Below are 18,714 nucleotides of genomic sequence, written 5' to 3' on the forward strand. Positions count from 1 at the left end.
TAGAAACCAAGATTTTTACAAAAATGTTAGTATCACATTTTTAATACAATAAATGTATGTTGTTAATAAAATTCGATTTTCTCAAAAACGGTACAAGATATCGACTGATATACGGTATATCTTTTTTTTAGTAAAGTGAGAGAGGAATCGAACTATGAAAGAAAAATGTCAAATTTGGCAACGCTGTAAAAGATGTATAAATTTAAATGGATAATTTCGTCTGCTCCTGTATAATCCAGGCATATTGAATATCAGTTTAAACTTGGAAATGAACATTACCATGAGTTACCTTAATTGCCTAAATTTCATTGTTGTCATGGTAACGACTCAGAAGTAATAATTGGAATTTGTTTTTCAAACTTCTTTCTTTGAAGGCGAAAAACTCCACAGCGAAGCCCGACAGGAAAAAATTTTATAAGTACTACATCTATTTTGACCTCCTCTGTATACCCCATCATTTTTGACATGACCTTTCCGGCCACGCTGTATAATGTAATCTTTCAAAGAAATATTTTGTTTATTGTTTACTTTGATATTTATTTGTTATGCGTAAGATGTTGTTTATTATTATTATTTTTTAATATTCTTAGACTATGTTTTTATTTATTTCTTTCAAAATAGAACAAATTGGAATAAACTGCTTTAATGTTTGGATTGATGCACAAAAATGCCTCTTAATAGATTTCCAATTTTTATCAAGGAACAACAATCAAGAGTCGCCTTTAATGTTTATGGAATGAATTACCAAATTTACTGCATGTTCTATTGACATAGCATATTAATAAAAAAAATGATCTCTTATTTTTGAATTTTTTTATTTTAGATAAATTGATGATTGCAATAATATTGTAACTATAGCTTCTCATAATAATTTTGAAGGTCCCCAAGAAAAGAATTAGATTTGAAAAAAAAATGAGTATATAAGTATGCTTTTGTAATTCATATTGTCACATTATATAATTCGAAGCCATTAAAAATTAAAGTCATGATATAAATTCTCGTCCTTAAAGGTGGAATCATTAAATTAATTTTCAAACTATATTTCCAATACCTTAGACCAGTTTCTAGGTTACCTATTTTTTTATTTATATTACGTAGGTAGTTCCTTCAAATAATATTCTTTCATATATGTATATTCCGATACGCACTGTCTACGTACAACAGACATAGTTTTTATAAGAGGAGTATCATGTTGTTACATTATTTATACATACCTATGCGTAGGTATATAACATGGGTAAAGACTTTTATGGATTTTACGTTCGACTTCTTTTTACTCAATTTTATATTTAAACAGAAACTAACATAAAATATATTTTTTTATATTATTTTTACACTTATGCATGTTTNATATGCCTTTAAGATGGCAGCCATGTTATTAGGTATGTCCGAAGTATTTGTGTAGCAGAAATTTTGAAATTTAAAATTAAAAAAAGTGATCTAAAAATAAAGATTAGTGTGATATCAACCCGATGTTCCTACTGATCTGCGTATACTGTGCTCAGTAGTCCTTAATGAAAACCTATTTAATTGTTTATTTTTTTAATCATATGTTTTTAATTATTACGTAGATGCACTTTTCTTTTTTAAAGATAATGCCAATTTAAATTAATTCTAAAATTTTGTTTTTTTTTTATATTCTCATCCAATGAAGTTGGAGGTTTGCAACTTAACATTTGTGGTTTCATTACAAACTAAAAGACGTATTATAATTCATTACGAACGTGTGGTTATAACCTCTATAGTACTACCCACAGATACATTGTTCCATTTGACAAACATATTTTTTTTATCAAGACACTTGTAAATTAAGCCAATCATTAGAGGTTTTGTTTGAGAAAAAAATACTAGTAGCAAACGGACAGTGCCATCATATAAAAGACAGTCTGTAGATATATGCTTATATGTTTCCTACTCCAATTTACCATTAATTAATTTTTTATAAACATTTTTATGCAAAAAAAAAACGATTTTTTTTTAGTTTGTTGCTTATAGAACCTAAACTAACGAAGCAATGCAAAGCAAAGCAACGAAGCAAAGAGACAATTTGTAGAGAATCGAAAGACGAATAAAACGAGAGGTCGACCGATCCCATCAGTTAATTAGAACGAAGAAAAATAGGAAAAATCGGAAAATTTAGCATTTTTTTAAAATTCAATACTCTTCCGTTCTTTTAAGTTGTAGATCTGACCCTGTGCACAAAAGTAGTGAATTACATGTACTTTAAGTGTGCACAAAGCAGGCGCTGTCGGACCATTAGTTTTGGCACAATTGTAATTTGAATTTTTTGGTACACTATTTTTCAAAGTTTCTGGATACGTTGGAGATGGTTTGACTTTAATTTTTCAGACGGATTTTAAGAGTAGAAGTATAATACTACAAAACGTATATTCTAATTTTTCGATAAAATGATGCGAAATAGGTGAAAATTTCCTCCAAACATGCTCAAAAACAGCCAAGCGCTCGTAGTGGGGGAATGTTGGGAGATGAGGGGCAATTGATATATAGCTATACAAATTTGAATATTGTTAGTTATAGGATAATACTAATGTAAGTGGTAATAAATAATAAATAGTACAAATACACGGAATCACAATGATGTGGAACACGTGGACATTCCTTGTTTTATTTCTGCATTTTTTGACATTAACGCGAAATCTTGACATCAAACGTGAATTTGAAAGTTTTCTTATTTAGGTGTCCTTCTAAGGAAATTTTATTACATTTTATATACAACAATATACAATAAATATATGTTGTTAATAAAACTCGATTTTCTCAAAAACGGTACAAGATATCGACATATACGGCATACCTTTTTTTTAGTAAAGTGAGAGAGGAATCGAACTATGAAAGAAAAATGTCAAATTTGGCAACGCTGTAAAAGATGTATAAATTTAAATGGATAATTTCGTCTGCTCCTGTATAATCCAGGCATATTGAATATCAGTTTAAACTTGGAAATGAACATTACCATGAGTTACTTTAATTGCCTAAATTTCATTGTTGTCATGGTAACGACTCAGAAGTAATAATTGGAATTTGTTTTTCAAACTTCTTTCTTTGAAGGCGAAAAACTCCACAGCGAAGCGCGATAGGAAAAAATTTTATAAGTACTACATCTATTTTGACCTCCTCTGTATACCCCATCATTTTTGACATGACCTTTCCGGCCACGCTGTATAATGTAATCTTTCAAAGAAATATTTTGTTTATTGTTTACTTTGATATTTATTTGTTATGCGTAAGATGTTGTTTATTATTATTATTTTTTAATATTCTTAGACTATGTTTTTATTTATTTCTTTCAAAATAGAACAAATTGGAATAAACTGCTTTAATGTTTGGATTGATGCACAAAAATGCCTCTTAATAGATTTCCAATTTTTATCAAGGAACAACAATCAAGAGTCGCCTTTAATGTTTATGGAATGAATTACCAAATTTACTGCATGTTCTATTGACATAGCATATTAATAAAAAAAATGATCTCTTATTTTTGAATTTTTTTATTTTAGATAAATTGATGATTGCAATAATATTGTAACTATAGCTTCTCATAATAATTTTGAAGGTCCCCAAGAAAAGAATTAGATTTGAAAAAAAAATGAGTATATAAGTATGCTTTTGTAATTCATATTGTCACATTATATAATTCGAAGCCATTAAAAATTAAAGTCATGATATAAATTCTCGTCCTTAAAGGTGGAATCATTAAATTAATTTTCAAACTATATTTCCAATACCTTAGACCAGTTTCTAGGTTACCTATTTTTTTATTTATATTACGTAGGTAGTTCCTTCAAATAATATTCTTTCATATATGTATATTCCGATACGCACTGTCTACGTACAACAGACGTAGTTTTTATAAGAGGAGTATCATGTTGTTACATTATTTATACATACCTATGCGTAGGTATATAACATGGGTAAAGACTTTTATGGATTTTACGTTCGACTTCTTTTTACTCAATTTTATATTTAAACAGAAACTAACATAAAATATATTTTTTTATATTATTTTATCTTCTATATCCAAAGCCTTTTCAATTGAAATTGTAACTAAATTGTTGAACCAGGCATTGTATTATATTTATAAAAATAAATTCTTCAAATATAAGCATCCATAGGAAAAGGTATATCAGACGAATACTAAAAAAATTCAGAATATACTTTGTAAGAAGCCGTTTGATACTTTGTAACTGTTTGTACCACATATTTCTCAAGAAAATGTATTCTAATAAGTTTATGCGCATTTAAAGTAAAAGTGCTGATATTATGAGCAGGTGTCCTGTGCATGGGCATATTGTATTCCTGCTAGGAGAATTCCCAGTATTTGCCAGTAACTATGGAACCATCTGTATAATTTTACATATTTAGTCATTATTACATCTGAAGCACAAATAATTCTTTAATTATTATTTGAACATTTCGGATACATCGATATATACGACAAAAGATATTGTAAATACACAATAACAATAACACTACTCATAAACTGTAGACCACAACATACAAGTATTGAAACAATTTCATTGTTATTTTTTAAACTAGTAGTATGGAGAAAGCTATTGTACCTAATGACTTGAAACTCGTACTTGTTATCTAGTGTTACTATATGTAACATACACTAATTGTGTAAGTCTTCGATATGGTACCTCGTGGATGGTTGAGGCATTTTTTAAGGATGTATAAAATACATCCTACTGTTCAAAACTTTCTATCCACAGTAATGAGAAATGGAAAACTAATATACTACTAAAGACTAATACTATGTGGAAACAAATTTTAGTAATATCAGACGAGGAATACTTTAAGGTGGTGCCTTAAGTGCTCTTTGGTTTTGTATGTGTTAATTTTTTGTCAAATGCTTCTAATAATACTCAATATGTGTTTCGAATAAAACAAATCGGGGTAACACTAAATCACTTCATGTTTATGGATGATATAAAAATATATACCTCTGCACGAACACAATTATTGTACGAATAGAAATAATCGGAAAAAGTAAATGTAAGACATTATATACAGAAAAAGGAAAATGGAAACATGAACAAACCGAGGAAGCACTACACAACGAAAAAGTGCCTCAAATGGAAAAACAGGAATTATAGAAATATTTAGGATTCAATCAAAACAACAAATTGCATCATGCCAAAATAAAACAAAATCTTGAATCACCAATCCTTTTGGTGTAATAAAACAGTACAAAACAGAGAGCAGAATTAAGATATTAACCAGAACACAATTAACGAAAAATGGAAATCTATACCTCTACTTAGGTAAAGAATGAATAAAATTAAGTACAAAAGAAGGAAGAAGATGAATGATAGACAAGAATTGTGGATCAAGGAGATAAAGTCCTTAAGATTCTATTTCCATAATCAGGAACACCTATTACATGGTTCTATTGTACTATAGATATACATATAAAAATACAACATCTCTAAACCTATCGATGCAAAAACAGTCTTTCGTCAATTCAATGGAATGGAAGTGAGGGTTGCTTTCGGTGTACAGCAAAATAAAACGCTCTCTCAACGGTAAAAATAAAAGTATTTTTATTGAAAACAAAGTTTGTGAAAAAAGTCGTGTTGTCGGGGCGAGCGTTCGCTGGAGAGTCCTCGTGTGTGGGGTCGGTCGTAGGTATATGAGTAAACATCTACTCGCCGGCGCCAGTCCGCCGTAGACCCTTCCTGGAACTCTGGTGCGTCCGGGCAGCATCAGACTGGCAGAAGAAAATAAATTGGTCATCTAAACCACCCCATAGTAGACACTATAATAATGGTAATCAGGAACAGATAAATAGAAATCAAACATACACATTCCTACAGAAACAATTATACCCTGAAACAGAGGGTTTTATACCTACTTACAATTAAATATTAGGTGAGTCAGAAATAAATGATGAATGCAAAAAATGTTATTTATTTGTTGAAATAATAGATCATAGATAATATCCGGTTGCAAACTACGAGGCATATCTACATAGTAATTTTTTTAAAATAGAAACGGCAGTATATTTATGAAAAATTTACGTATTCAGAAACATTTCTGAATCTCAATGCACTTCGCGAGCAGAAGCATGAATTTTCTGATACCTTTGTCGAAAACATATCCTCTCAGTCCCATTGGTTCAGGGCACCTCATCATCGATAGAAAACTTTTTTCCACCCACAAACACCTTCAGAGGAGAGAAAAGATGAAAATCGGAAGATGCTAAGTCAGAGTTATGAGCGATGTGGTTGATCCAATCGAATGCTTGCTTTGTGGCATTGGATGTGTAGGGACGTTAACATTCATGCAGAAGAGATCTGGAGTTTTATGAAAACACTGCGTTCAACTCGTCCAAAATGAATCGACGGTCGCCACGAAGCATTTCTTCGATCTAGTTCACCATCTCGTCAGTCACGATTGAGGAACGTCCAATTTTGTGTTCGTCATGAACATTAGTTCTGTCAGCTTTATACTAACGACGCCACACATTAGTACAATTCATCACTCCATCCCCATAAACAGTTTTGATTTCCTTAAAAATCTGGAATGGCGCATTTTTCCTTTGCAAGAAGAAACAAGATTACGCTCCTCACGTTGCAGCTGGCAAAATTCGGAATAGCGGCACTCATTTCAACACGCCACTACAGCAACAGTTCTCAACTGACTAAGACAAATGAGCGCGCATTTTGCTTCCAACACATTGACCTTGAATGCAGTGCTACCAACTTTGTCTAAAACAAAAACCACACAGTATCAGAGCCTCGGTACTGTTACTTTGTGGATATGCCTCGTATTAGAAAATGTTGAGTACCTAAAGGAATAGTACAGTAGCTAAAATCATACATCAGGCAATAGCATTACAATACCAACGCCATAAAGACACGTAACATATATCCATATACAACATATTAGAGAATAAATATTATAAATTATATTGGGACCTACGCAATCTGGATATAACATTGCAGAATAAAACGGAAAATATCACTTATATACTTAATTGACACAGCAGTATAGTCTGATTAAAATATAATAAAAAATATTAAGAAAAGAAAGAAAAATATCGAGAACTGGCAATAGAAATAGAAAGATTTGGAAACAAAAACGAGTGCACGCCATACCATTTATTATTTCAACTACAGGTATCATACACACACTGGTTCGACAATTTATATAGATCAGAATATCCATACCATTGCACAAAAGGTTGATTTTGGCCCATTCATCGGGAGGATATAGCAGTGAAAGCAGTAAAAAAATAATAATAACAATAATAATTATTATTGTATTCGGTCATGAAAATTTGTCGCAACGTCGCTGTTACACTGAATACAATTTCTCATAGTACTTAGGTCTTACAATTTGTGTTATTTCTCATTCTTACAATTTTAACTAATTCTACTCTCGAGAATAACACTTACCACTTGTATTTGCACGATACATTCAAATATTTTAGATGCTTCCTTCTGCAATCATTCTCTACACTTGCTCTATTCTTTCAAATTTCTCTAAACACACTCGATGAATTGCGTAAAGTCTATATAAAATATAAAATTTACTGCTCGATACATTAAATTTTTAACCCCTGAAGGTATTGATGAATATTTCATGCAATATCGAAGCAGACACAATGGCGTAAGTGTTTCTAAAATACTTCAAGTCAAGCGATAAACCGCTTCACAGTGCCCATTATCTGAGAACTAGGGAGTTAGTATAATATCGAATAAGTTGGAAAGTAAACGACAAGCGAGTTAACAGCGATGCGACGTGTTGCTCGTTTTATTACGTGTTTATAAATTTTTATGTTTTATATATACTGACATTGTATATGAAACACCTCTATTGGTGTTTAGTTTAGTGTTGAACAACTGTTAATTATTATCAAGTTAAAAATAAAGGATCCGGTCCAAATGGGTTACCAGCATTTTTTTAAATTTTGTGAAGAATCTGTTTTACGTTCTCTATATACGATATTTCTAAAGGAGTATATCCGTGGATTTAAAAAAAGGTAATATTAGATAGATAGATACATTTTATTAACTACTTTTTATACAAAGAGGTACAATTGTAGTAAGTCAAACATATATCAATAGTACAATTATTGTACTTAGTCAAACATATATCAATAGTAAAAAAAATCAATAATGCACAATGTATAAAACAAAAAATAACGGAGTAACAAAACTTACATAACGACAAAAGTACAATTAAACTAATCTAGACAAAAAATAATTAAAAATTTAAAATCCTGGTGGTAGCACTCAGATACTCCTGCACCGAATAAAAACAATTTTCGAGAAGATATTTCCTGATACTTAATTTAAATTAACAAGAGTTTAACTCTTTTACGGCATCAGATAAAACATTGTAAAGATTTAGCTGAGGTGCATTTAGACGAAAACGAGGCGGTCGCAAATAACTAGTCTGTCGTGTATTATATTATGATAATGTACATTAGAGTTGCAAACAAACGTATTAATATTTTTGTGTATTTCCAAGAGCTGGTAAAATATAAAAAAGAGTAGGTAAAGGCATTACCCTCAGTGTTTTAAAATAAGGCTGACTGTGGTCCAAAAACTTTGCGTTAGCAATAAACCTTATAATCTTTTTCTGCATTCTAAATATCTGTATAGCAGAGGAAGAGTTACCCCACAGAGTAATACCGTAACATAAATGAGAGTGGAACAATGAAAAATATACTTTTAAGAGAGCACTTTGACTAAAATTTGGCTTTAATTTGTGAATAATAAAAGAAAAAAACGACAGTTTTTTCTTTAAAGAATGAACGTAAGGTGACCAACATAACCTATCATCAATAGTCAAACCCAATAATTCTACTGTGGATCCATTTGTAACATTATTATCCGAGGAAAACATTATGCGTTGGGTTTTATCCAAATTTAATTTAAGATTATTATTTGCGAACCACTCATTGGCTTTATTTTCTAATACATTTACATCAAATTGTAAGGAATCTGCATTATTATTGCTACAAATGAAGGGTGTATTATCAGCGTAGGAGATAAATACAGAGAAAGGTCATTCATATAAATTATAAAGAGTAGGGGCCCCAAAACCGAACCTTGAGGTACCCGCTCTCTACTGCAGTCAGATCAGATCTATCATTTTTTAGATCAACACATTGCTTTCTGGAAGTAAGGTAAGATCTGAATAGTTCTAACTGCATTCCCCTAACACCATAACGGAAAAGTTTCTCAATGAGATCATGAGAAATGCAATCAAAGGCCTTGCTAAGATCACATAGGGTTAGCCCAACCAGCTCTCTCCTCTCAAGTCTCTCTACCACGCAATTCACAACTTGGGAAATAGTATGTACTGTCGAAAGACCTTCTCTAAGGCCAAATTGACAACTGCCCAATAACTTGTTCGAAATGAAGTAATTTGTCAAACACTTCTTAATTATTTCATTACTCCAATTCATAAAAGTGAAAGCAAAAGTGATATAAGAAGTTATTGCCCAATTTGTTTGCCTTTGGCGTCAGGTAAATCGTAAGCGATTATAACTGATTATAATAGAACAGCATGTTATTTAAGGATATAAAATATACATACAAAGGTAGAAGTATAGTGTGCCCTGATTTTTCTAAACGTTTTGATAAAATCCATCACAAGGTCCCCTAACACGGATAAAATAATATTTATTCCATAGGTCACAATGTGTCAAAATTAATAAACCTACTTCAAATTACGTCAAAAGTACATCAGGTGTACCAGGAGATCTCATTTGGACATTCTACTTTTTCTTTACTTTCAATGAGTAGATTAGCAACTGTTTTTCTCACACAAATTTTATCTAACTTCCGACTTGAAGGAATTCAGATCTAGAACATCCCTTAATGACTGCACTATATCCCCAACCTCCATGCACTATAATACCAAGAAATTGTTCTTAAATATAAACCAATGCAGCTTTAGTAAATTTATATCTGAAAATGTATTCCCATTATATGTACATATTACTTTAATGTCGTTCCTCTAAAAGAATATAATATGTCAAAAATTTAGGAGTACCTAATGTTAAACTCGGAATATTCTACGTAACTTGATATTTGTTGTACATTCTTAGGAATGATTTAGTGACTCCTGAACTTATTATTTGACTTATAAATGTCAGATCATATTTTGAATTTGCGACTTTGGTTTAGAATCTTCAACTGCATCCAACCAAAATTCAGAAATTAGTTGTTCAGCAACTGAGTCATAAATTCAAGCAAAGCTTGCGGTTTTAAAGTTATAATAGAGGACTTAGACATATACCAGGTGTATCAGTTGTATTGTACTTCTTTAAATTGAGCCTAATATTAAAATTATTTCAGGTCCGCTTTAATCGGAAGTGAAAGAATTGTATATATACAGTGTTTTCAAAAGAAGTAGCACAAATGGTACCCGTGAATTTACAGCTAAAAAACACATTTTGCATAAAACTTTAGTAAAATATTCATCCTTTAGAGATACATCCATTCAAAGTTTCCAAAAAAAAAATAGAATAGCGGCTGTAATGTGAAAACCAATAAAGGTCTCTTCTCAACAATTTTTCGAAAATTTGTCTCTTGGAGAAAGTTGAAATAAGTTATTTTTTGCTACAACTTTTTTGTTTGACAAAAATTGAATATTCAAAAATACATATCAGATAGCCTGGTTTATTTTAAAAATTTTATCTCCCTCACTGTTTTGCTTTAAAACTAACCGATTATTAAAAATATAAATAAATAAATTCATTACACAGCCCCACAAAATAAAAAAAGTATCGTATCTGGTATTCAGACCCATGTATTTCCATGTATTTTTTTCCGCTGAATCCGAATCTGCCTTCATTCTTCTTTAGAGTAATTCATTTCATAATTATTACTGTTGCTTTTCTATACAGGATGAGTCATTAACAATGGTACATAGATGGCATATTGTTAACGTCAAAATATATCGATTGAGTCAAACATGCCTTAATCAATTGTTGCTCATTTTCGTTTTACTTTTTCTAAAAAACTACTTCTTAATCAAATTGAGTAGAAAACAATATGGTATTGTAGTGACAGCTGTCAATTATGTCCATGCCTACTACTTTGGAAAAAATAATTTTCTAATTTAATTCCCGTCGAATCTCAAAAACTTAAAATGTCTGTATCTCGAAAACAGTTGAGTTTATCGATTTGTAACAAGTATATCATTTTTAATTAATTAGAATTGAACGTAGTTCAATAATTTCTAGTTAAAAAATTTAAAATTGTAAAATATAAAAAGTTTGACATATTTTTACATTGACAGGACAGTGCAACTAGCACCCCCTAGACGTGACCCCAACACTATTTGCATATTCGTATTTGCTACCACAGAAAACGTAAAACTACAAATTTTCAAAACAATCGGTCCATACATACTTAAAATATAGATAAAAAAAGAAAATATTTTTTCAACTTTAACACCCTGTAGAACGAAAAGGAGGAACAATTGATTAAGGCATGTTTGGCTCAATCGCTATATTTTGACGTTAACAATCTGCCATTAAGCTGTGCACCATTATTAATGACTCATCCTGTATAGATTCTTCTACATAATAAAATAAAGTAATATCTTATTTTTATCTTAAATCATTTTATCGAATCAACATATTCTTAATTTTTACACTAAAAGGTCTCCATCAGACTTTAAATTAATAATGTATAACAATGCATAACAAAAAAAAAACAACTTTATGATAGCCGTTCAACCATTTAGAACAACAACGATCGTCTTTCAGGCCGATAAAGATGCAGCGTCGTACCCGCGGTGCTTGCGCGTTGTCTGCCGAGTGCAACTTCATAAGCTTGACAGACGACCTTTGTTGTATCTTATTAGTAACAGACTATTATTTTCGTGTTTGTTGCTATAAAAAGAAGCATTTCAATTAATTTTATCCTTGCGGGTATAAATTTTTGAAATATTTTTTTTGCGCTTACTCATGTGGGTGGCAGACGAGTTTTGTTGTGGAATTTAGGTGGCAGACGATATTTTCCAAACTTCTTATGTTTCAACTGATATGTAGTTTCGCGTATGCGGCTATACATTTTTGTTGTTGATTTTTTGCTGTAATTGTAACCCTCCTGTACGCGGGGGTGCGCCGGCAGACGTTCATATTACTATTATATATTACACACATAACACATACAAAAAACATGAAGCTTGCGAAAATTAGCCGGAAATTTCTGTCGTTAACTCCCGGACTATAAATGGGACTTTCCTTATGGCGTTCTTCATTTAAGTATCGAAATTCAAGTTTTGCAAAAATGAAAAAACGAAATAACATTTTCTATCCAAACACTATATACTCGAATCATATGCATGGATAAGTTCGTGGATCAATGGTTGGTTATTGCGACTGCCCTTTCTATACATTTAGATTTTTTGACTAATTAATAAATAAATTAATAATTGCAGAGAAGTCCAGTTACTGTCACTCAAAGAATAGATGGTTAACAGCTTGATACACTTTTTATGTAACAGTTTGTACCTACACATATTCATAATATTTGCTTCGTACTTTTCATATTATTGGCCTATATTGCCAAATCTGTTTTTAATAACTTTAATAAATCGTATAACACATGAAGTAAGTAATAAGATTTTTCATATGAATATCCCAACCTAACATCATCCCACTTTTATAACATTTGCTCTATCTTCATCACATCTATATGGAATTTCTTATAATCTTAATCGATATTTCCTCATATTCAAAAATAATATTTTTAAATTTTATAGTAGACTAGAGATTTTTGTTCTAGTAGTATTTTTTATTTGATTTAATGAAGAACAAATTACAAAAGGTTAAACTAACTTGACAGCAAAATTTTCTTACGCGCATTAAGTGATTAATAAGTAGATTTGAGATAAATAAGATAATAACCCTTAATTTTAACAGTCAGTAAATAAGAGCCTTTCATACTTTATGGGACTTAATAAGCCGGAGTTTGAACGCATTTAAACAGATGGCAGAACATTTGCATCTCGGAAACGTCTGACGTCACACTATTTAGCTCCTTACAGGCGATTTCAGCGGAATTCCTATTCAGAAAGACCCTCTTCAAATAAAACTACCAGAGTGAATGGGAAATACAAGACAACTTGTGCCTGAAATTCTTTGTTTTATTAAGATAACGCAAAGGGGGAATTCATTGTATAAAATATTTATTTTTCAAACATCAAAGATTAATAAAGTCTGTACCTAAAGAAAGTGTATAAATTCAATAAAATATCATTTAATTTTTTTGAGATTCGGACACATTGATTTATTTTTCATAGACTTTTATTTTTCATCGACTATTTACTTATAACGACTTCGTGTACGTGTAGTGCACCCGTGTTGGAGCTTTTTATTTAATTTGTTGGAATAGAATGTTACCATCCAAAGAATACTGAAAAATTTCTATCTCTGATAGAACCAATTGACTATGCATTATGTAGGTTCAATAGTGTCAACCATTTTTTACTTGTATTAAATTTGATTACAGTTCTTTTATTATTTTTTGCTGTATGAAGTAATTTACCAAAAAAATAAAAATAGTTTATTGGAACACATTTATTGGATAATTTTTTCGTTTTATGATGGCATCGTATGTTTAAAGAAAGAAAAACATAAAACTTTTATAATGAAGAACGATCGGAGCACCCGTCTATCATAACCGAAAGCTTGAAACAACAAATAGATTAAGTGATCATACAGCCTCATGATGAAAAGGAACAGTGCTGAAGATGATTTTGTTTGAAAAATCAGCATTCTCTTGTTGTTCCATAATACATTCAACGAACTCTCTTCACTACGCTTAGTCAGTAAACTTCAGTTCTTGAGTCAATTGAACTTCGTAAGCATGAATATGCAGATCTTTCATGAGAATACACTGTAAAGAGCTTCTGGAAATGCCCAATTCTTGACCACCGTGTTCCTGGACTCTCAGCAACACTCTCACGAACTGCTTCGATGTTTTGTGTTCAACGACTTGCTACTACTTTCCTGCAAACATCAGGATTTTTGCCCTGAAATCCTTCCACTTCTTTGAGTCATATTCAATGAACTTACAATTCCAATGAAGCTATCTTGACTAATATTTTATTTTAATGGAAATTCGTCACCATGTACTACAGTCATTCTATCCGCAATATATTAAAGACTATTATGTTTCTTTATTAATAATTTGATGACCCTGTGACACCATGTGATGACCAATTCTATAAAACTTTTTATCTACGAGTAATGGATATTATGGGACAACGACTCTGTGGGATATGTCTGGTGTAATTCAATGCTGATCAGGGATGATTTTGTCTGCAAATATGTTCTGTCACTCAATATCAGTGAGCCACATTCTTTATTTTGCCTATTATGATACCAATCTTGCTTTCACAGTATCTATATAGGTAGGTCGCTGTCTGCCAGAAGTATTGAGAATTAAGTTATAACACACTTTGTCGTTTATATTTCATCTTTTCATAAAACTTACATTTTGTTGCAGATAAAAAACACAAAATTATGAATTAACTGAAATCAAATTTGTAACGCAAATAAAAAATTTTGCTATATAATGCATGCTACTTGGTAACGCGAAACAATTGTTTCTCATAACTAGTTAGAAATATGTTCTAGTATCCCTCATTATTTTAATTGGTTAGGTACAGATTTTTTTAAAGCAAAATGAGTAGATCAGTAGATTTCATATAACCTTTGGCGTAATTTATACACAAAATGTCAACGAAAATAAAATAAATTTACATATTCTTATTTTACCTATCTAATAAGAAAATATACCCGAAAGTAACATTACGAGTAGTAGGCTGTATCTATCTGATACAAAATAACGATAGATAGACGGCCCACACACTGGATCTACGGGCTGATAAATAGGCTTTGTGTGTAATGCAGACCGGAGCCAGAAGAGACCGTTTTCAGGTAAACCACATTGTACTGGAAATGACCGGAAGTTGTCGTCATCGTCCGGATCTATTAGGGTCACCATGGAAATTCCGACAGTGATCCTTAAAGCCTTTGGATATTGACGGTTTAAATTAAATACTTTACCTGAAAATGCTAAACCTCAACGTGACTGTGTAACACTATCATAGGGTTCGCTGAATACTTCAAATATTTCTGTAAATAATTACTTTCGCCTTATATTTTATTAAAATTCCGAAGTTCAAACATCTTCTGATGCCAGTAGTTGTTACATGTTTATTGAATTTGTTTGGGAGTTACATTTTCTAAACAAAAATTTCGTAAATTGCAACCACAATTTCTATAATTTCAGTTTATAATAAAAAATTAGATGCATAATATAAAGAGCAGTAAGTAGTAAAATTTCATAATAAATTCGAACATAATATTTTGGAAACATATTATAAAAATTGCAAACAATGCTACAATCGTATACATTTATAATTTTATAAAATACATATATAGGGTATCCGCAAATTTCACCGACAACGGTTGACTGTATATTCACTGCGATAAATAAATAAGATCTACAAAAAAAAAGTTAAATAAAAGCAAAAGATCGTTTTATTTAAAAAAAAATTGTCCCTTGAGAAAAATTTTGACGCAAATTATTATCTTCTGCGAAGCCTTTCACCAACCAGCGGCAAAATTGTAAACGTGCGTTGGGATCGAAAATTTCAAATTCTTCAGCAGGAGTTAAATGAAATGGCCGAAGAAGTTGCTCTTTTAAAATTTTGTAAACATTAGTTTTACATACATTTAAATGTCTTGATGCACTACGGATACTGCTACGCAAACCGAAACATACAGATTTGCAAATAATTCCAAGATGGCTTTCTGTAGACGATTTTCGCAAGAGACAATATTTTTTTAAATGAAACGACTCTGTTGCTGCCCGTTTTTAAAAAATACGACCACTGTAATAGTTTTGACCGCTTAAATGGAGAGGTAACCGGAGAAAACTATCACCCAGTATGTCGATTTGACTAAAGTTTTAAGAAATAATACGCCATAATAGTCCAAATAAATGTGCCAAATTTTAACGCGATCGGTAAAAGGGTTATAAAGTTATTAATTAAATTAGTTTTCTTTTTGACAACTTTGAAGGCCTGTAACTCAAAAACCAAAAAGTTTTTATTTAACTTTTTTTCGTAGATCGTTTTTATTTATCGTCGTAAAAATGCAGTCAAACGTTGTCGGTGAAATTTTCGGACACCCTGTATACATACATGTAAGTATTTTGTAGCACCTAAATTATGCTAACGAGCTTGCTTACCGATTATAATAATTTTTAAATAATGCAGGCAAATGGTTTATGGTTTTTATCGTCGCGCGCCACTATCCTTGGCTGGATATATTACCTATAGGATGAAGCGAGGTCGAGCGGGATTATCGCTCTTTACTCACAACTAATTAATTTTCAATTTTTTTGTGCTTCCTTTTATATTCCATACGATATTTACTGAAATAGAATTCCAAGAAAACCCCTGCGTCACTTTCTTGGAATTAACCGCATTAGACACAAGAGATAGAAAGACATTGGCGGAAAATTACAAGGCACGCCCCTACCGCGGTAAATTGTTACAGTAGTTCCGATAATTTTCTTGTAATTTTTCCTCAACAAATATTGTACGGACTGTATTTACTTGAGTTAAGTATTTATGCTCCTGTGACTGATATAAAAATTAAAAATTATAATTAATAAAACATTATATCATATTAAAAAAGATCTGTAACTTTTGAAGAGCTAAATACATACCTAGTTAAAATTTTGGCACTCATTACAGACGTCACCAAATAAGTCAGACATTAAAAATATATTAATATTGCTTTATTTCAAGTTAAACCTAATCAAGTTTCCTAGTGTTTCTGAAATATCTAAATCATTTTTCAACATAAACTGTTTTGCTGAAACAGCTGTCCACTATTAATCTTTCTCTGTATCGCATACATGTCTGTTCTAGTCTAAATATATGAAATATCAGGTACTCGACGTGCTTTTACTCAAACAAACAACATATTATTTCCTGAATTACGTGCATTACCGCTTAAATTTGTCAATACTTTGTGGTCCGGTTTACTGCTAAATGCAGTGTCTTTTGATGCATGAAACTCGGTGGATGTAATTTTAATGGAAGTTAATTTTGAAAATTGGTTCCTTAAAAGCTTTCATCGCATGTTTAAATCCAAAAAGCTATGTCTTAGAATTTAGAATATATTAAAGCAATATTTCTTTATCTTTTAAAGTACAGAGGCACATGCTATGTAAGGTTCATATGTATACCTGCTTAAAGTTATNCTCACGCTGGGCGATATTTTTTGTACAAAATCCCGTCCTTAAAGCTATTTCCTTTTGATGAAAAAAAATATATAACGAATATATTTTAGTTCAAAAACCAACGAAACATCTGAATTTACATGGAAGAAGCAAAGTAGGAGTATGTCATCAAATACATTTGATAATTAAAGAATAAAATATTGATAAAAATCTGTAATCCACATCGAGCTATAAAAAGGCATTCAGAATAATTTTTACAATTTTTTTTGTAGGTGTGAATTTATGTCTCTTTCAATATACTTATTCTACTAGTGTATTATTACAATAGTATGTAGATTTCCTGAATTCACCGGTTATAATATTTATATTTTAAACTTGTGTTATAGTTATTTGGTATTGATTATACGAATGGTTTCACCTTCTTTCGCATTGTCGACCACATTGATAACGTTTATTACATACGAGGTTTGTTAAAAAAATAACTGAACTTTATTTTTGTAAACTATATTATTAATTTTATACATTATTGGTCCTTGTCTCCTTTAAAGTACATTCCTCCTCTATTCACACATCTTTTCCAAAGGTGTTTCCATTTCGCGAAGCAGTCCTAGATAGCTTTTTTTAAATGGCCTTTAAAGTCTGTGACGAATTTGCTTTGATGTCATCAATAGTCTGAAAATGGTGATCTTTCAACACTGATTGTAATTTCGAAAATAAGAAAAAATCACAAGGAGTTAGGTCTTGAGAGTAACGAGGGTGATGGAGAACAGTAATCTGATTTTTGATACAAAACTGTCGATTTGACAAAGCTGAGTATGCGAGCACATTGTCATGGTGCAAGAACCATGAGTTGTCTCGCCACAATTCTGGTCTCTCTTTGCGAATTTTTTTAACGTAGTCGTTGTAAAACGCTTTGATAGTACGGGCTGTTTACTGTTTCACCTTGAGGTAAAAATTCAAAATACACAATTCCATTAAAGTCGAAAGTTTGTCTTTTATAGTTTTAATATTCTTTGAATGATGATGGTGATTTATAAGGACGAGTAATTCCCAAACATAGTTTTTAAATATACAAATTTTAAAGCCACTCGTACGCTATAGTTATTTTACACTACCCCTATATTACAGATACAAATTACAATAAATAATCAGTTCAAAAATATAATTGGTAGATACTTTCTATAAGAGCATGGATTATTCAATTTTTATACAAATATTTAATTTTTTCTTTTTTGTACTTGATTTAGTCGATTGCACTAATTGTGTTATTTTATGGTAATTTAATCGGATGAAGAAATTTCTTCTACTCATTTAAACACTAACTTATTTTTCATCTGAAAAGTTTTAAAAGTTTTATAGAAGAAACAGATGGTAAGAGTGGTAAGATACACTGCTTAAATACAATAACAAAAACTATAGTAAAATTTAAAATCAAATTAGGAAAATTTATAAATAA

This window comes from Anoplophora glabripennis, unplaced genomic scaffold, assembly GCF_000390285.2.
Source record: "Anoplophora glabripennis isolate ALB-LARVAE unplaced genomic scaffold, Agla_2.0 scaffold289, whole genome shotgun sequence".
Taxonomy (NCBI): domain Eukaryota; kingdom Metazoa; phylum Arthropoda; class Insecta; order Coleoptera; family Cerambycidae; genus Anoplophora; species Anoplophora glabripennis.